Source organism: Excalfactoria chinensis, chromosome 3, assembly GCF_039878825.1.
Source record: "Excalfactoria chinensis isolate bCotChi1 chromosome 3, bCotChi1.hap2, whole genome shotgun sequence".
NCBI classification, from domain to species: domain Eukaryota; kingdom Metazoa; phylum Chordata; class Aves; order Galliformes; family Phasianidae; genus Excalfactoria; species Excalfactoria chinensis.
Window position 1 is genome coordinate 39,891,313 of NC_092827.1, and position 21,616 is coordinate 39,912,928.

The following is a 21,616-nucleotide window of genomic DNA, read 5'->3' on the forward strand; positions in this document are numbered from 1 at the left end:
GTTAGATTTCTCTTTGCAAAACAGAAACCAACACAGAGGAGGACGAAGGTAGAAACAAAATCAATAATCCACTGAAAGAAAAGATCACTCATACCTGGGAAGAAAATAAGCTGAAATAAATGCTAGAAACGACAACGTATCAAGAGCAAAAAGCAAAGCAGGAACGCACAAGTTCGGTCCAAATGCACAGAACAGGTTGCTGTAGCCCAAATGTCATGCAGGAACTTCTGATGCATTTGCTCAGAGTAATCCTAAACCTGGAGATTGTAAACACCCAATTATTCGACTGCGTTAGCTGCTTCCTCGGCCATGACAGTACAGTCGGCACGGAGCAGCTGCAGAGGAGGGGCTGCCCCACATCAACTGAACTCTGTTGCACTGCTGTGTGGATCCAGAAGCTGGACCTCAGTCCTGCAGCTTATAAACAGCTGCAGAAACATGTGCCCATCTGACACTGCTGCAGCTTGCTGCTGACTGAGCAATCTTTGAAAGCAAAGGCAAACACAGAGTTACCTACACTCCTCCGATTTCAATGAATAAAGAAGACCACTCTTCTGAGTAATGTTTATTGTACTTCCTTGTTCTGTTAAGAAAAAGCAACAAACCGACCTCTATCGTATAGGGTTAAAAACAGGGATACATACTGCAGCAGATATTTATGTGATTATTGCTTTTGCATGTAATATTGGCTTAAGTACACATGCTGCTGTATAAGGCAGTTTCAGAACTAAACCAGCAATGACTATGGTAATGAGAGAAGTAGGAATACTTCGTAGAACCAAAAAGCTGTATAAAAATGTTCTATATTGCAGATCTGGTTTCAGAACATCAGTAAGTAGTTTCCTCCCTCTAGTAACTACTCATTAATTCTTTAAAATATGGACATACGTACTGAAAGAACACAGTGTGCTTTGCAAAGACTACAGAGACCCAGCGAACATCAGAGCACATAGATGTACGGCTGTCAGGAAGTGCTCCCATTCACTTCACATGGGAGAGCTGCTTACAGAAGTCATCTGGGTGATCCCTACCTTTCTGCCCACAAAAACTGGACACTTCTGCCTCATATTCAAAATATATATATTTTTCCTAAGCTAAAGCTTGTAGTAAAATAGAGCATCTGCTACAACCACAAGTTTTAAAGCTTTAAACATGAATTTACATGAACCAATCAGAGTACAGACTTCAAGCCGAGCAGCTATTTCATACCAATTGCTGACACCCATACTCGTACATCCTACCAGATATGGGCTGGATTACTTCACTGTTTTTAGGGGTAAGTCATCCTGCTTTTCCCACAGTGCATGAGAATGCACAGGGGCAGATATAAGGAGAACCTAATGGGCTTTAAGGCCACACCACAGCTCACCTGCCCACATCCTGCTCATGGAGCTCCACAAGCCCAAACCCAGTACCAGGTAACTGGATTCTCCTTTGTTCTTCTTACTGTTTACTAACACATACAGAACCCTGCCACCAGGCAGCTCTTTGCCTGCCTGGCATCACAGAACACACTTCCTTCTCAATGGTGGGCGCCCAGACGTGTCTTTTCAGAGCACTGACTTGCTGCACTGCTTACAGCAGGAAGATGGAGGATGCCGCGGTGCTGCCCACTTCCATGCCATCATGCACTTGGCACTTAGAGCACTGAGCCATGAAGTGGGATTTCAGGCTTCAGCATCTTGCTCAGCCTAAAGGAGCTTTACACCTTTCTCCTGAAACACCACCTCATCCCCCTGGCTTTAGACAAGTTTGGGTGAGAATTACTAGTGGATACAATGAAAACTAAAGAGATTCGTTACTAAATTAGTTATTTACCACCATTATTTTATTGTGTTTGTTTTTTATATGACATCAGTGCCTTCATTCTCAGTCATCAGCAGTACACTTACCTGTAAAGCCCCGCTGAGCTGGGAAGATACTGATATCCCAACAGTACACCAAGGATCCCTTTATTTAGGAGCTCTGGTGGATGGGACAATGTCTGGGAGTCCACAGCAGAATAGCTGCTATAAAGTCCTTCTGCTCCCAGGAGGTTTTGGGAACACCTTGCCCTCTCCCCAGTTGATAGCAATGTCTAACAGCATTTATGGCTCGTAGAACCAGGACTTGGGTGAAAGCCCTCTGCTACAGAGCCACCTGCAAAGCTATTCCCTGGGTTTGCCAGCTGAAACGGTAGATGTGACCCTGAACTCTGCAGAGCTGCCCCCACGCAGTGCTCCCTGCAGTTCCAGCCAGTCCCCAGGCTGGCAGGAGCAATCGGCTACTCACAAGATGTGCTACTTGTTTACTCCTTTCATTGATTTAACACACAATATGCTCAAACCTGTAATCCAGGGCATTAATACCACAGCATTCAAGCACTGCTCACCACCTTTCTCTTTCTTCAGCCATTTACTCCTGACAACTGCAACACCACATCTGCTAACCCACAGAAATCTACTGGAAAGAAAAGGTAATATGATTTGGACAAACAGAAAAAATAAATCCCTTAGGAAACCTGAACTTCCAATACTTGAATGGAGCATATAAACAGGAGGGGGAATGGCTGTTTACAAGGGTGGATATTGATGGGACAAGGGGGAATGGTCTTAAACTGATACAGGAGAGGTTTAGGTTAGATATTAGGAGGACGTTTTTCATGCAGAGGTTGGTGACGCACTGGAACAGGTTAACCAAGGAGGTTGTGGATGCCCCATCCCTGGAGGCATTCAAGACCAGGCTGGATGTGGCTCTGGGCAGTCTGGTCTGGTGGTTGGTCACCCTGCACATAGCAGGGGGTTGACATTGGATGATCATTATGATCCCTTTCAACCCAGGCCATTCTATGATTCTATGGCTCCATGATTAATGTAAGACCAGTATGTACTTTCAAGAGAGAGTAACGAACAAGCTTAATAAGGTATTTACCTTTTTTGTATTGGAAGGAATGTCAGTAATGCAGTAACACTTTGGGGCAGACAAATATGCACTCTGTTATTAGAGGGATGGACAGAAAGGAAAATATTTAATCTGTTAACATGGATTCAGCAAATAGATGTTCATTTCCTTTTGTCTATTCAAACAGTTTGCTCTTATCTAATTAGCTTATGGATTCTTTTAATTTTTAGCAGATGGTTTGCAAGACCTGTTTATGTGAGTACTGTGTTGTATTTTAATTTTCCATATATACAGAGTCAAAATATGTATTATATTCATCATTTCCAATCATTGAATAGTCAGCACTTTTTAATCTTATTTTTTGCCGGAGATGCTTCACGGACATATTATTTAATTATTGCAACTTATGCCTTTTTACAGGTCTGATGCAACGACTTCACGCAAGCTTGCATCCAGCTTTCACAGCTTTATCCTAGCAGAGATCATGCACAGGTGTATAGTTTGAAACAATTATTTGCATTACTGAGTTTCCTTTGATCACTCAACCACGTCTGCAAGCCAATTAATTCTTGAAAATTCAGGACTGGGCTGGCCCTCCTCAGCCTTCAGTCCAGCTTCTGCTATCAAAGGCAATCACATCAAATATTATTTTTCACTAGGCACGTTCAATTTACCTTGCATAGCATATTAGTTGTAAAGGTACTCAGAGAGACATTCTTTTCTGCCTTTGTGTTTTTTTGAGTGTTGCCTGCTGGAGTAAAAGCATCCTTTGGAATCCGTTCCCTGCGCTTACGCTACTGCTTGTTAAGCAAGTAGTACGCAATGAACTGCAGGGTCAGCCTCAGGGTCAGTCTCACGGTTCTTTAAGGCATTTATCAGACCGGCACTGCTCTGCCAAAGGACTGTGGCCAACCAGCCACTGGGGCCCCCAGATAGGGAAGACCTGTTTTGAATCTCATACTAACAACCAACAAGCCCTCTCCTGGACAGGGCCTCTATAAAGCTGAGTGGAACGTTTTTTCTTTACAATTTTGACTGTCCTCAGCTATGTAGTTCTTTGGCATGTGCAATAAGAAGAAATCTGAACCCTTCTGCAGGCTGGAAGGGTGATTCCAGCATGATGTTCAAAATCATCCTAAAAATTCTGGACTGTGAACAGATGCAGATGAATAAGCAAACAACCATGTGCACCAGATTTGGTTGCTTTTACCTGTAAACACATATGAATGTAGACTTGGCCCTGCAGACTATGGAACTTTCAAAACATAAAATATCAGTATACAGAAGTCTGCTGAGCAAGAAGAGGATTCATGATCGCATCCTCAGTTCACAAAGTAGCATTAAGGGAATTATCCTTTCACTTAAACTAAAATTAAGGAGCTCGATCCCCTCCCTGAAGCTATTCCTGAGTAATAACCCAGGCACAACCAGGCAACGCTCAGGACAGAGCTTCATCATGCTCCAAATGTTCACTAGCCTATAAATTACGAGTGGGCACATACAGCATCACGAAAGATTGCATTCTTTCACTGGCATCAGTATGAGCACTTCTTCACTTAGGTTAAATAATGCAGATCTCCCAAAATATAATCGTATGAATCACATAGCAGAGAGTATTCTACAGTACATTTTAAGAGCACTGTCAAGGTTCAAAAAACAGGGGTAGCGAAAGCTTGGTGTCTCACTTACAGTCCTTTCTTGTGTGTATGTATTTTATTGTAGATATACGCCCTGAATTCTACAGTCAAAATGTTCTGCTAGTCATGACTCAAACAGATGCTAAAAAACAGGAAATGATTTTTAGAAGGTGACTCAAAGCCCCAAAAGCATCGTACCAAAAGCCAAACAAGAACACTATATTCAGATATTGACTCAGCCACATCCTAGTAGAGATTACTGACAGTAACCAGTCCAACCAAAGCATCACAAATGGCTGCGGTTGGAAAGGTGACTGACACTACAGCACACGCTGGTCACAAAGAAGAGAAAAATACTCAAGTATGAAAGGAGCACCCGTCACTGCAGAACAGGTCTCTCTCTAAGCAGTATGCTATAGGTTAAGCAGAATGCGTCCACTTGAAGCAGAAATGGCTGGACATGACTCTTTGGTCTTATTTTAAAGATGATCGATCATGCTCGCCCTATTTAAGGCATGTTTTCTATTAGATATGTATGGGACAATTCCATATATTCAAGAATACTGAGAAGAGCACTAAGCTTTGCATTACGCCTTAGCCTAGAACCCCATCTTTTTATGTTTCTAGACTACAATCTTTTTATGCTTGTGGACTGTTAATATATAAACAAGTGAGTATAAACTTCATTTTGTTCCAACACGTTCTATACCAAAAGCAATTTATAAATATGGGGCACTTCACCAGTAGAAGTACGACTGCAAGATGTGACATGAGGACACCTGCTGCTGCAGGCAGAGCCATGATGCTGAGCACAGTGTTGGAGAGACCGCTCCAGTCACACCACGCAGCCTGCCACATCCCTTCACTGTCACCTAATGAGCAGTGTCCAACCGGAGTGTGCAGCCATGCCCCCTAAAGTGTTCCCAGGCTCTGGCACTTGGTGCCTTGGTTGTTTCCTGAGCCAGCCTTCAACAGCTGTTGGTGAATCCTCCTCTCACATTTTAACAATTCTCTGTTCACCAAAGAAATTACAGCGGTTTCACAGCGTAACAAACACAGAATGCATAATGTGGATGGTTGTTAGCAAGACTTAGGGATTACTGCATCACATGCTCTGCTATTTATGTCTGCCAGATTTCTCTCTCTAAGGAAGGGACCTAAAGCTAAAAGGAGAATGCGGACAGCATTGTTATACACTGAAGGCCATACAAACAGGTGGTGTTTCAGACCCCTTCTAACAGATCTGTTGTACACACACTGCCCAATTACCTTTCAAGCACAAGGCTGCAGCGCTGTCCTAAGCCCTCCAGCCCTCAGGATCTGAACTCAAACACGTACCTGCACACACACAAATAAATACAGGGCAGTTGTCCTACCAAACAGCACAGCAATTTTGGATTTTAAATATTAAAAAAGTGATCTACCTTGAGATCTATCAAGCAGCAATACAGGCTCATGAAATAGTAATGCTTCTTATTTTTGGATTACTGGCGTGCATCAAGCATAGCAGCAGGAAGGTGAGCTAGAAAAGACATTCAAACTCTTCTCCCCAAAGGCAGAGTGACCTCGAGGTTCAGAACTCACTTTCTCCCACTCAAGCTTGGTCTGATGCTCCCCTTATTTTACTAAAACACCATAGATTTAGGAAGAGAATACATTTTAAATCAAGGATTTCATAGGCACAGAGAAGCAACTCCGGAAGCTACGCAAGAATGCTTCAGCTCAAAGTCATTCTTGCTGCTGCAGCTGTTTCTTAATTTCTTCCTGACAAATCTGGCCAAAAAAGATACTGTAGAACAAACTCCCGTGGTTTGACAGTTGACTGATTAACAGTATTTATTGTACATGTCATGAATGGCACTTACACCCTGGAAGTCCAGGTCCTTTAGGATTACATTCTATTAGAAACACTGCACAATCATTTCCCTAGTAGATATTTGCAGCAATTAACTGCTTTACTTTTCCAATGCCAGTAATTACATTGATGCTTGTTTTCACATAATGCCCTTTTAGGACAGCCTGAGAGAAAGCGATCACCCATGGGACAAGGTTTCTTGTTTTATTTTGTTTGTTTGTTAGAAGAATTTGAGCACTTCAAACTCTTCCAGTTCTTCACAAAGAAGAACAATACAACCCTTTGCTTTTTCTGTAACATTCTTCCTTAATCGGAACACAGCTCGCACGGCAACAATTTGGTGTTATAAACAGGTTGCTGTGTTTTGAAGACAGCTTGGTTGCTTGCAATAACGCAGAACTGTGTATTTCATTACGGCAAGTAATTTAAAGTATAATCACAAACACCGTGGTTCGAGTTGGTTGGTTTTGTGCTGTTGTTTTTTGGTTTTGTTGGTTTTTTTTTTTAAGAAACACTACACAGAGGCTGCCACAATTACAATAAAACTCCAGCCTTTTATCATTTGTTTTCCTCCTGACGTAAGAAGATGAAAAGAAGAATCAACAGAAACAAAACATATTGCACGAGTAGTCAAAACGCACAAGCCAACCAGCTGGCTCTACGGGAAGAATTCAAGCTACTCCAGCTAAAGTAAGTGGCACTTCAGTCAAATTTGGTGTTACTGAGTCTCATTCCACTTCATCTCTACACTCAGATGCTTCCCCTATCAGCTCTGGGAACGGTCAGGGAGTACATCCCCACACTACTGCTTCCTGGGGGAGCTGCAATTGGGGACCCCTGGCCGTGGCCGCCCCGAGGACCTCCTCTGCAGGCGGCGTGGGGGTGGCACTGGGGGCGTCTGAGGAAGCGAAGTGTGGTAGAAGTTGGGCAAGCGGATGTCATACCTAAAGCCCTTCCCCACGTGCACCCTGTCATTCAGGGCATACAGTTTTTCGGCGATGTCGCTCCCGATTAAAATTGAGAATAGGCGCGAGATGAAACGGTGCTTAGCAAACAGCAAGTACAGCTTCTTTCTCCTCCAGGCCACATACCGACAATCTGTCTCTGCTGTAAGCGTTACCTAGAGAACAGAAAATTAAAATCAGCTAATTATTATGTCTTTGTATCTGCTGCAGCTAAAGCCACTTAATTTGTGTGAGGCTGCAAAAGGCAAAAGAGAGCGTTGACAGGGAGGGGATACCCAAGGCCGTACCCAGCAACGGTGAGCAGGATGAGCACACCTGTTCTGTGCGTGGCAGCTGAAGCAGGACGTGCAGCCCTGCTTTGCCCTTGGCAGCCCACACTGGCAAAGCAGCTCTGAAAAGCTGTCTAGAAGGGCTACTTGCCCTTGCGAGGCGTGACCAGCTTATTGCCCTGCTGCCAGCCAACTGACAGCAGTGCAGGGGCTCACAGGTGACAGCCTGGAAGGACACCATGTCCCTCACTGTGCCTCCATGCCACACAGTACTGCAGCCAGCATGCTCTGAATTTCACCTCCAGCGGGTAAAGCATCTTCTCCCACCTCCCATAGATGTGGTTTCTCAGGTATTTTACCTATTTTAGCACAGCCAACAAATACAAACAAGAATTCACCTCTTGAATCAGCTTTTAGGAAACACCTGTTTGTGCTAACAGGACGCAAACAGAAAACACACACACAGCACGACCAGTCCAATGGACATCCCTCCCCAAGACAACAGAATGCCACATATTTGATTTCACAACCATCCCCCACAAGTAAATGAAGTTATTTCTAAGCCAATTAGTGCTTTAATAGTTTGCTCTGGTACTCAAAAAATCCCTCCACTTTTACCTGGAAAATTCCCTCTTCTGTAGGTCTCAGTGAATCCCATTCAGGAGAATCCAGAAATTGAAGAGGAAAAATATAATGCAGAAACTCCCCATCAACTGTCACTCTGATCCTAGCAAGATAAGATATGTTAATTTGTTAGTACTATGTGTACAGCAGCAACAACTGCAACAAGGTGTTACTTCTATTAAGTGAAGAGTTTAATTATAGCTTTGAGAGCATGGAAAAACAACCACTGGATGACTCTGCGATTAATTGCACTACACTTTTTGAACCCAGTTGGATCAGACTAGTTGAAAGAGAATACTAGACAAATGTGCAGCCGCAATTCCAGGCCATACTCAGCTCACACACTGTTCTCTCTGGGGCAGCTCTATGCAGCAACATGCAAGGTTGCTCATGAAATGCATGTGTGTGCTAGCAAGGAGAAAGACCAACGCACACAGCACCAGTTGTCTCCTTCCCTTGGAAGCCATAAGGATATGCTTTAGGTATAGCAAACACGTGGTTCACAGGGAATAAAGTGGCAAAGACAGAGTGTGAGGAAGAAGGTCCCCATGCCATGCACTGTGGAGGGCTCTCCTTGTCCTGGGCACAAATTACATTGTCACAAGACTGTGTCTAGAGGCAGGACAAAGAATGGAGGTTTGGTGCCTGTCTGAATGCTGTGTGGTCTTGTGCAGGTGCCAAAGAAAATGTTTCTTTGAACATTTTTCTTTCTAAAACTAAGTTTGAAGGCCATAAGCAGGAAATGTCTGCTTGAAACACAAAGCAAGCTGCTAGTGTCCCCATTTCACATCTGTTTCGCACTTACAAAAGCACAACTAGCAGCCCTACACTGCCTGAAGTTGCACAGCAGGAACTCCCTGCATGGCTACAGCATGGCTGGGCATATCGCAGGATGGGCACCTCTCTCTCAGTATGACTATGTCCAAGAGCAACCTCCACATGGTACTTTGTAGATATCTACAAAGAACGCTCCAAAACTGGGTTTCTGTAAGGCTAACTACTTAAGATCCATATTGTTCATTGCCAGTGGTACCGAATGAGCTTCAAGCAGCTCACAGAGTCCATCTGCCCATGGAGCAGGCTGCCAAAGTACACCCACAAAGTGTCCATCAAACTAAGACCATGGCTATCATTCTCTGTGTATCCCATATATCATTGTGGTGTCCCAGGGCCACTCTGTATACAGTACGTAAGCAAGTATTTCCCTTCAGGAAAGCAACAGCAAGGTTGTTAAAAAGGGTGTCTGTAAGCAGGGAGTTCAAGCAGCTGGATTTATTGTCTAACAAAAGGCCAAAGCATACAGAAACTGTAGGGTCAGTTTTGTGAGTTCTGGATAGGGCTTAACTACATCTCACTGCAATGGAAGCAGACTATGAGACCTTATTCTCTCCCTTATTATCTCCTTTCTTTCAAATACAGTCTATAGCAAAGTCAATGTACTCTATTGGACCATTTACCTCTGTATATTCTGTTTCTTAACTACATTTTAGTCTTGCTTCAGATGATAATGGTACAGAAAAATAAGAAAGATGCTGTGTTCATCAGCTAAGCAATAGATAGCAAAACACAGCCTAAGACTGAGGCACATGCTTGTTCCCTCTATGTGCCTAACCTGTTAAGTGCTGTGACACAGTGCTCAGGAAAAGGATGATTTTAAATCCTTTTCTTTAGGCTATTACAGATTTTGTGCTTAGTGTTTCTACATTAGTGTTGTCCTAGACAAGTGTATTTAGCCTATTAATATTTATATTACGTGCATTAATATTTAATCTGCTGTACTGGAAAATGAACAAACAATACACAAATGAGGCAATTTTTTGCTTTCATTTTCAAGAAAGGGAGGGGAAGACACTTGCAGTAAGCAAGTCTGAGCAAACTGATACAAACCTGCCTGATACAAGCAAAGACAGCTTGTCAATAGGTGTTTTGCCTTGCATAGCGTAACAGTGCTCCTTCTCCAGGGTAACCACTTCTGCATCACAGCACATGACAATCTTCCTGTAGACAGTTAAGGAAATTCCCAGAGGCTGGAAGAGAGCGCTGTAGAGTTCCTGGAATTCTTTGTCAAAGGAAACACTCCGAACTTGGTAGGTAACATAAATGAATTGTACAAAGCATATAGCAAACAGTATAAAATTCCAGGAGAATATATCAGCAGCACAGACATCCAGCCAAGCCCAAACAGAAGAGCAGAGGAAGCCTAATCCAAGCAAACTGAAGACATAGAGTAGCCCAAAGAATCCACTTCCACCCATGAAGCCAACAACAAAGAGAATACTAGCTAGGTGGTAGATAGATCCCTCTGCCTCTTGCTTCCAGGTGACACACGTAGGATGTGCATATATCAAGCTTTCCCAAAAACTTGCATTTTCGCCCATGGCTGGACTAATTTTTTTTGATTCAGCTGAATTTATGAAACTGTTATTGACGTGATACAGCCAGTGAAGTCCTTCTCTTTCCCATTCTTGCAAACTGTTCAATGATCACATAACATCAGGGTCTCTTTTGGTAGTAAAGTTGCATTTAGGATCTCCAGAAAATAGGAAGCTGATGTTCTCAGAAGGCAATGCTGTTTCTCATCAGTTCACACGTTGTCTTGACTTTGGCCATGTCATCTGTAGTTTTATCTGATCTGGACAAGTGAAGAAAAGATGAATTACTTATAAAGTGATCTGCATCAATTAAACACGATCAAAGCTGCTATTGTCTAAAACCACAGACTGCATTGCAACCATCCAATTTCCCTTACATCCCTATGATTCCAGGATCAAACCTCAATACTCATTCTGTTGAAGATTGTGGTTTTGTACACAAAAAGCATGCAGAAGCTATCAAATTGCCACCGAGTTCATGTAATCTGCATCTAATGCCTTTCCTTGTTTGGGAAGTAAAAAAAAAGAGATGATTAACTTTTGTCCCTTGCTCGCTTCCTCCATGTCACTCTGGGTTTCTGTCAAACCACTTTCCTTTCTCCTCTTTGCCTTTCTGTTATCATTCATGAGTTCAGCAAAGCTGCTTTGCCCCTGGAGACAACAAACTACATCCCAGAACATCACAGTATGGGAAACCATCACAAGGCATGCAATTTTCTCCTGTAAGAACAGACAGCAAAGAGCTGTCATGTAGAAGGAAGACTACATCATTTAAAAGTAGCTTTAAACAGATAGTGATATTTGAATATGAAGCAAGCCGTCCTTCAAAATACGTCTCAAAAGGCATTTACAGAACAGTTTAATAACAGTCAAATGTTCTACTTTATATTATTTAATGCCACGGGCCACATAATTTATTGGTTACCACTGTAATATGTTAAAAATGTTACTTTTTTCCCCACATTACAATGCATCCCTGATAGTCTTAACAAAAAGATGCACAAATGAAAAGCATTAAAAAAGCAAAACAAATAACATCAATGTCTGCTTTCTTTGTCTCTCTTTCAAAGGATGTTTCAATGAGAGACTTTCCAAAGTCAAGGTGCTCTGTATTCTACTTCGGTAGAAGGATCTGCATTACAGGAAAGAGGCACTTAGTAGCTTTAAGTTTTGGTGTTTGCCTTTTACCCAAAGACTGTTCTCTGCCAGCACAATCATTGCTGGATTTCATCTGAGTGTAGAATTTAGCACTAGAGAATGGGAGTTCAGAACTGTATTGGCCTCAAAGCAGTTATCTAGGCATGGAAGAGCACTCAGAATTGCACTCAGAATTGCAGGTAGCACATCTGTGATCAAGGGGTGAGATTTCTGAGCCACTAGAAAGTAAAATGGGTGCAGGATAAACAGGCACAGCCCTGACCTTTTGTTCTGAATCCTTTCCGCATTTTCACTGACCCGTCAAAGTCACAGCTGAAGGTTTTGTTATTTATTTTAAATACAATCACTGGTAACATAGATCTCTGCTAATACTCCTCTATCGCCAACATCTTGTACCGACCAATTCTCCTCAAAACACCAATTTCTACACAACATTCAGTGTTCTGAATGGGATCGTGACTGAGATGTTACAAGGGAACTTTATGCATAACACAAATAAAATGCCGTGGATCTGCACTGTATCCTCCTTTCCATTTCTAACATCTTTGTTCACGTAAAACTCGCATGACGTTGCAATAATTTCACAAAACTTAACGTACACTTTCCAAACCACTTACAGCATCCATAGGCTGCCCTCACTACATCACAGAGCATTGCTGTGTAACATCTGTTCGCGACAAGATGGGTCAAAGCAAATCTGAAAGGACAGTATATCAGTAGAAGACAGACAGATGGCCATCATACACAAAGACCCCACTCCAAAAATGCCCTGTATTTCTAAACACTTTGAGAATGGAACATATCTTTCAAAACCACTGTATGCAAAATTCCCATTTGTTTAAATTTTGCACAATAACATCTGCTGCTGTAGAGGATCTCCTTTCCCTCAGAGAGGAGGAGAGGAGTGTGACATGGGGCAAGCATTCCCACAGAAGATGGCCTCACTAGCATGGCACCCTCCTGATCAGCTTTATGCAATCACAGGATCACATAACGGTTTGGGCTGGGTTGGGAGGGACCTTAAAGGCCATCTAGTTCCATCCCTCTGACACAGGTAGAGCTGCCACCACCCAGCTCAGCTGCCCAGAGCCTCATCCAACCTGGTCTTGAGCACCTCAGGAATGGGGGAACCCAAAGCTTCTCTGGGCAGCTGTGCCAGTGCCTCACCACCCTCTGAGTAAAGAATTTCCTCCTAATATCTAACAAAAATCTTCCCTCTTTACATTTAAAGTCATTACCCTTTGTCCTATCACTGCACTGCCCAATACAGAGTCCCACCACAGCTTTCCTGAAGCCCCCCTTTAAGTACTGGAAGGCCACAGGAAGGCCTCCCCAGAGCCTTCTCTTTCCCATCCTGAACAACCTCAACTCTTTCAGCCTGTCAGCGGTGCTTTGATCATCTTTGTGGCCTACTCTGGACCTGCTCCAAGAGCTCCACATCTCCATTGTGCTGGAGGCCCCTAGCCTGGACACAGGTGGATCGTCATGAAAGCAGAGCAGCGCACCTCCCTCTCCCTGCCGACAACCCCTCTTGTGATGCAGCCCAGGATACAGCTGGCTTTCTGGGCTGCAAAGCACACATTTCTGGTGTATGTTGAGATCCTTATCAAAGAGCACTCTCTCGAGTTGGACAGCCAAAACAAACACCCTGAAAGCACTGCAGAACTCTGCTTGATGCAGGTGACCATGCTTGCAGCAGCTGAACTACAGGCAGAGAGGACAGTATGGGTGGAAACAATTTTAAATGTTGGCTGGTATTTAATGCTAGGTAAGGCCTTTCACATTTTTCTTTATAGTTCTTGCAGCTCCAGATTTTACACTCTTTAGTTGTACTAAACCATTAATCTACTGCAAACCTAGGGGGAGAAGTTAGAGAAGTGCATCTTCCCCAAGTACATGTCCAATCCTATCTACTCTTTCCCTTACTAAGGAAAAGAAATTGCACCTCATGCACACATGCATCCCCAAGCCTTGCTGCAGCCCCCACCATGTGTCTACCAGGTTCAGAACAACACAGACTTGATGGCTACAGGCTGCTGGAGACATAAATGTCCAAGCAAGATCTCCTAGTCCAGAAAGAAAGTGTACCCCATGAGCACAGGTGGGATTATGATAGAGACATGGTTTAGCAGGGGGTTGTTAGAGTACTATGGTTAGGCTGTGGTGGGACTTGATGATCTTTGAGGTCTTTTCCAATCTGGGTAATTCTATGATTCTGTGATTACCAAACCACGCTGGGGAATTTCATCTCACTGCAAGACTTTCTTTCTGAAGCATGGAGGAAAAAATAATCCCAGACTGGAGATGCAAGAGACATTCAGCAGCACAGACTTACAACAACCCACAGCTTTTCTGAAAGAGCTACGCTATCATCAGACAGTGATAAAATTAATAGGTTTGCTGCAGCTTCGGGCAATAAAGGGGATATCTCAAGTATATTCTGTGATATAAATGCTAGCCAGCAACTGAAAACTTCAGATGAGCAGAACATTAAAACAGACAAAACAGAATGGATTTGTGTTGTTATTTGCATGCACATTGTAAGACCTCCCCAAATGGGCATTTTCCCCACTTGCTGCAGCACTCCCACAGAGAATCACCCGTTACGTCGATCGTAATTTACTTAAGAACGGTGTACTTCACCCCATTTTTGCCACTGATGACTCAAAGTCAATTATGAGAAATATTAATTAGTACGTTTGAATCACAATGATTTCTGAACACTCCCTCCCCTCCCCTCAAAAATAAAACCAACCTTGAGGTCACAAGCATTTCTCTCTTTGGTCTTTTAAGTCAAAAGTAAAGCTGTCCAGATGGAACACTTTATTCCTTAGCTGGTTTACTGTTCATATCCAGGCAGGTAGCCCTCAGGATTTCACACTACCGAATGTGACAAGAGCTGTCACCCCTTGCAGTCAGCCCACTGATCAACACTACTACAGCTTTGGCACCACAGAGAAGATGTTCCAGTGCCCATGCTTGTATACTTAGAGTGAGATTATGCTGCACTTAGGTACTTTGTCCCATTGGTTTAGCTATCTATGTGCAGGCTAGCCTGGTCACTGCTCCAGGCATGCAGAAGGGAGCCAGGAATCCCACAGCTGGGGTCCCACAGCTTCTGCATCCAAAGGGTGAGTCCCAAGAACCCCACCTGGGCTAGGATACCTCATCCTATAGGCCATCCTATAGGCATATGAAGAGAGGCTGCTCTTTAATTTTATTAAGAACTTTCTGTAACATAACGCAATCGTGTTTTGTTCAGCAGGTCTATTAATGAAGTCCTTTCTTCCATTTCCATTAGGTTTTTGGAAACTACTACCAACACGCATTTCTCCTAATGGCTGTTTAAGTAGTACACTTTCCCCAAGCTCCCTTCCTTCAGCAGTTGCTCCCTTATGGTTAGGCACCCAAAGGGACTGAGACGGCCAAACCCCAGATGGCAGTGCGCTGTCTAACTCATACAGTACACAGGAGCTATGCACCTACAGACAAGTAAGGCCTTAAGGTGCTTTAAGGCAAGTATGAGCCAAACACACTACTTCTAGAGGTAAACAGCCCCTGAAACCACTCCAGGCTGAAAGCATGCATGCAGCAATTAAGACAGCAGCTAACACCACAAGCTCACATCCTAGCTTGTTTTGCACTTCGTGGGGCTCTATCCTAGAGAAAGCAGTGTCACTATCATGCTGGAATACTCTTTTGCCAAGAAAATGCAGCCTGCACAATGTAGAGAGAGCAATGGTGACTTCATCGCAACCCAGAGCATCTGTTTAGGAAGCAGAAAGAGGAGGAAGGAGGATGAGGAAGAAACGAACTAACTGAGCCAAAAGGCAAACATACCATGATAAGCAGTCACTATTAAAACCAGCTATACTCAGATTACACAGACATGCAAGCATAGGTAGCAAAAGTAATTAATGTAATTACTTCAAAACTTCCCTTTGCTGGGAATTGTCAGGATTCTGTCTGACGTGTAAAATAAATCTGGGTATGCTATTAGTAAAAAAATAAATGGATATTTGCTATGAATCCATTTTTCCATTCTATACAAAGTCAGATTGGATGACCGCAATGATGCCTCCTGGACTTCCATTTTAAGCTACTTAATATAAGCAAGTTGTACGCACAAAGCATACAGCAAGTTTTAAAAAGCTGCACAGCTGTGTGTAATTTCATTTCCTAAAGAAATCACAGAACCATGGCATGGTTTGGTTTGGAAAGGACCCTAAAGGTCACCACATTCCAACCTATGCCACAGGTAGGTAGGGACACCACCCCCCAGACCAGCTGCCCAGGGCTCATCCAACCTGGCCTTCAACACGTCCAGGGATGGGGCACCAAAGCTTCTCTGGGCAGCTGTGCCAGCACCTCACTACCCACAGAGTAAATAATTTCCTCCTAACACCTCACATCAATTTCCTCTTCTTTAGTTTAAAACCATTCCCCCTCGTCCTGTTACTATCAGATGGTGTAAAATGTTTCTTTCTCCTGTTTATAATCTCCCTTTAAACACTGGAAGACCGCAATGAGGTCTCCCCAGAGCCTTCTCTCCTCCAGGCTGAACTCTGAGGAATAAGCACCAGCCAGGCACTGCGCTCTGCTCTGCTTATGCTCCCTTAATCAAAACTGTCACCAGAAAGCGACCTTCAGTCACCTTTCCCCCGTTCAGGGCTGCAGATGCCCACTCCCACCCCAGGGGCTGGCATGGCTCAGGCCAACATCCCACCAGCAGCCTGGGCCTGGCCTTGCCCTCCCACTGCAGCCAGAGAAGGGCAGGAGCCTCTGAGCAGGGCTTCAGTTCATTCAGCTGCAGCTGGGAAGTCCAGGTTCTGCTTACAATCTGCTCAAATCCCTCCTAATCTTTTTAAGAAGTGGAAAAAAGCTGGGAATGGGGGGGGGTGGGGGTGGGGGGAGTGAGTGAGAAGGAAAAGCCTCAGCATCACAGAATACTTTAAGGTTCATTAGCAGCACTGCATACAGCGAAGCTGCTATTATTTAGTCTTTAAATATTTAAAGACCAGCTTACTATACACAGATTACAGTACTTGGACGACTGCTCATTTATCACTGTAAAGCACACAACAGGATCCTCCGTGGCTGCAGAGCCAGTGCTGGAGATGCTATCTACAGTTCCTCTAGGCAGTGGCTGACATGGAAAGAAAAAAGACAGATTTTTCCTCCAATTTGAATCAGAACTGAGGAAAAGCGAGCATGTGGTATTCGTGCCACATATTCCCCACAGCACTCCCCCCATCCATGCCAAATATTCCCCACAGCACTTCTTCCCCCCCCCCCAATACACACACACAACTTAGAGCAAAGTGAAGCACAAATTCAAGCTTTTCCATGGTTCAACTTTTAAGTTAAAAGCCACGGTGCCTGTTTCACAGATAGAACTGTGTCAATGAGCTGTAGACTCAGTGTGAGCGGCTGCGTGCAGCTGTGCCTTTGGGCTGAACGCCTCCCCTGGATCTGGCCACACCACAGGATAACAGGCCACAAACCTCACCTCCCAACAGACATAAGTACTGGGTTCGGTGCTACACCTGGACATGGAACTAGATGGGGCAGGGCAGTGCCATCAGCTATGAATCCAGATACGCAGCATGCTGAGTCACAGAGCGCTGCACGTAAAGCAGAGGGAGCACTAAGCAATGAGGCTGCCCCAATGGGGCTGCTGATGCTATTCACTTAGCCTTCATGGAGGACCTGGGGTTAGAAGCCCCCCTTCTGTTGGGACAGTGTCACGCGGCCCAGCAGCACAGCACAGCAGCGGCACCGAGCTCGGGTTCAACACCACCTCCTCTGGTCTCCCACCTGCCAGAGGCAGCGCTCTGAGTGTCACAGAGTAACACCGCAGCAGCAGGGCCACAGACCCCCTCCATGCACAGAGACACTGAACACACTAAAGGGTAAAAGAAAAGCTGTGCTCTGAAGAGGCCCCGCATGCAGTGATGAGACGCAGTTCAGCCAACAAGTCTACCCTTGAATCCTCGCTAACTTTGTTCTCAACTTTCATCATGAACCATTTCCTTGCCACAGAATTCACCTGCTCCACTTTTCCTTCTGTTTTAACACCCATCCTCCCTATTTCTCGCCAATCTGCAAGCAAGGCGTTTTCTTAAAAGCACCCAGGTGGAATTCCCAGCCCCTTCACTAACCAGCACGGTGCTATGAACGCTGTGAAGGCTGAACTTTGCGTGAAGCCTAATTTCGCTGCGGGCAAGCGAGGGCGTGTTTAACCTGCAGCCACGCACTGTCAGTGCCATCACCGAGGGAGCGGCATGGAGCCCGGCTCTGCTGGGGGCACATTTCATCGCCACAACGCCGTACCACCACCCGGTGCTCTGCGATTCAACGCTGCCAACAGCCCGCCAGGCAAAGTGCTTGCCCGACAACTGACTGAACACCACGCTCTGGAAATAGATTCGGAAAAAAATATATGCGAGCTTCGGGAAAAAGAAGTGTTTTCTATCACTTGTAGCTGTTTCTTCGCAAAGAAACAACCACGCGTACAAAAACAGACCTTAATTTCGGGGCTCGTCTGTGCTTCCATTTGCTGGCGGTGGGAAAGAGGCAGCTGCCTGCGATCAGCGAGCTATGGGCGAACTTCGGGGAGAAAAGCGCACTCCGCCGCCGCACCCCGAGCTCCGCCGCAGCTGCCGCCCCGAGCTCGCCTTCCTCTCCGCGACACCTCGCCCGGATCCCTCCCCCCGCCCCCAGGCACGGCACCGCGGCCGCTTACCTGTCCCCGTGCCCCCTGCCGGGCGCCCTCGGCAAAGTTTCCCGGCCGGATGGACGGCGCGGGTCGGACGGGACGGCGCGGGCGCTCCGCTCCTCGCGGCTCCCGGAGCCGGCGGCCCCCGCCCGGACCCGCGTCCCGCCGCGGCCCCCCGCCGCCGCTGTGACTAAAATAGGCAGCAGCCGCCGGCGGGCTGCGGGAGGCGCCAGCCCGGGGCCGGCAGCGAGCGGCTGTAGCGCGCAGGCGCCTCCCGCCCGCCCCGGGGGGCTGCGGGGCTGCCCGGCCCGGCCGCGGGGTTCCCTTCGGGGCTCTGGGCGCTGCCCGCGGGCTCTGGGGGCTGCGCGGGGCGGGTGGCGGTCTGAAGAGGCGGGCCGTGCTGCGGTACCGCCGTGCTGCGGGCCGGGGCGTCCCCGCGGGCTGTGGGGTGGGCAGAGCCGGAGGCTGTGCCGCCTCCTAAACTTTTGTGCCTTGGAATGCTCGGGGCTTTATTGCTGCCGGCTCGGTGCCTGCACGAAAGGAAACAGAAACAAACGAACAGCATCAACCAACAAACCCCTCGACTTTCACGGCAGAGAAACTCATCTTCTGTACTGTCGTCTTGGGTTAAATTGTCGGGAACTGCTGGTTGTTTGCAAATAAAAATGCAATTTTCTTCACCTGCAGCATCACTCTTTGGAATGTACTGGGAAGATCCGTGCCCTCAGCGCTGTATGCAACCCTCAAGCATTTCATTCTGAACGAGAATGCAGTTAAAGCCATTGGTACCGTGTCAATACGTGTGCTAGCCATAAATTTGTGCTGGTGATCACTTTATGTCTAGAGGAGATAGAGTTCGGTCAATAGACTGAAGGAGACAGACCTACCGGCTATTAATACACAGAAAATCACAGTGCGTTTATTACGTGTGCAGCTCCCAGCACAGCAGATGCAATATCTCAATAACCAAAACATGAGCAATGCGTGTCTTTTAAACAAGAAACTGGCGGACTTCACGCACTTGCCGGCAGCCAACTCTTGGTGTCCTGCACCAGGTGGACGTGTTCATTGCACAGCACAAGACATGGACATGGACCACAGGAGTATATGCTCTGAGCAGCCTGCTGTGCTCTCACAGAAGGCTCAGGGCCCTTGTAATCATCCCACCGACCTCACTGTCTTAGACAGGGGAGGTTCTTCAATTGGGAATCTGGGCTCTTTCCAGAGAAGGTGTGTGAAATTTTGGAGCACTTAATTCTCCTAAAACTTGAGAAAACAAACAGCCAGAACGCTTTAACCCAGCACTGTCACAGGTTACTCATACTCAAAACTTCATTACCTGATTGCACTACTTATTTTTATGTCTATTACTTTTGAGAGAGGAGTCTTTTTATCAATCATATCAAGTACGTGTTAAGATCCTTTTAGCTAATTAAGCATTTAGAGAGTTTTACACTGTCACTCCAAGTAATTACCTTTCAGACACATTCTACATATTACAACTACATCTACAGCTTATCTGGCTTCAGCAGTATCATCAGAGAGATTTGGGAACATCAGGTTGGATATCAGGGAGAGATTCTTCACCAGAGGGAAGTCGAGCACTGGAGTGGGTTCCTCAGGGAAGTGCTCACGGCCCCATGCTGCCAAAGCTCAAGAAGAGTCTGAACTACAGTCTCAGATATAGGGCTTGAATTTTGCATGGTCCTGTGTGGAGCCAGGGGCTGGACTTGATGATCCTTACGGATCCCAACCAACTTGTGATATACAATGATTCTATGAGATTAGTTCGCTGGCAAACTTGAGGCAGTGCTGATTCATGTTTTTTTCCTTCCTCTTCTTGCTCCTCGTATTTGGGGAGAAGTGAAAGCGCACAACCACTTCTTATTCACATTCATCCCAAGTTGCCTTAGGCATAAATTTGACCATTATGTTTACACCTCACTGGGACAATAGCAAATGGGATGGAAAAATATCAAGTAAAAAAAGGGCGGCTGAAATTTTATGTTGGATCTATTTTTCTGTCAACATCACATTATTCTAACAAATCGGTATTGGATCATTTAAGATGGGTTCCCCCTAATTTTCATCATAAAAGAAGCAAGGAATGCTTTGACAGCATATCTTCAGGATACTTTGTACTGAGTTGCAAACAACAGTCATCACAATTCTCCATGTCATTCATATAGGTCACTGAGGAACAGTTCTGCTGTAATAGTTCTTTTAATTCAATAAACTCTGCATCAAATATTCTCTAGCATTCTGAGACTGAGATGCAAACGACCTTCTGAATCTGTATTATGAATGTATTTAGTGTTGCACTTTACTGATATACACGTTTGAAACGTGGCACATAAAGGCAAAATGGAGGCAATCAGGACATGACACACCGAGGGAGCAGTCAGTGTCTGAACTGAGGGAACTGTTCAGTCTGGAGGAAGCTCAGGGGGGACATTATTGCTCTCTACAAGTACTTGAAAAGGGGTTGTGGTGAGGTGGGGGTTGGCCTCTTTTCCCAGGTAACAGCAACAGGATGGGAGTTAACTGCCTTAAGCTGTTCCAGAGGAGGTTCAGGTGGTGCATTAGGAAGCATTTCTTCTCAGAAGGAGTGGTAAGTCATTGGCACAGGCTGCACAGGAGGTGATGGAGTCACTGTTCATGCAGGCATTCAAAAAACACATGGATGTGGCACTGAGGGATGTGGTTAGTGGGCATGGTGAGGATGGGCTGGTGGTTGGACGAGGTGAGCTTAGTGATATTTTCCAACCTTAATGATTCTGTGATTCATTTGTCATAAGCCTTAGGAAAGGCTCAGCAGAGAGAACAACTTAGGTAAAGATTTTTAAGTCAAATGCAATGCGACGTTGTGGGTGCTTGGAGATTGGCTTTCATCTTTGGAAGACAGGCCGGGGTGAGAGACCAGAGTGCAACAGCCACAAAATGGCTGAGCCTCCATGCACTGAAGGGAGCCAAGTGCTGCTGGCACCCTCCACATCAGCCACCAGGGTGATCAGACTGCTCCCTGATGTTTGTAAAATGACCTGTGGTATTTGTATAGAAGGACTGCTTTTAAAAGGTCACATAACATCATAATTGCAGAACCAAATTATAACTGGTATCATTCTTTGCAGCAGCATG

The 21,616-nt window shown here is 45.3% G+C and overlaps 1 pseudogene; it reads right to left on the reverse strand.

Annotated features, from left to right (window-relative positions):
* LOC140250702 (uncharacterized) overlaps nucleotides 1–18,642 on the reverse strand; it is a 42,172-nt pseudogene extending 23,530 nt beyond the window's left edge.
* Nucleotides 18,643–21,616: the final 2,974 nt, after the last annotated feature.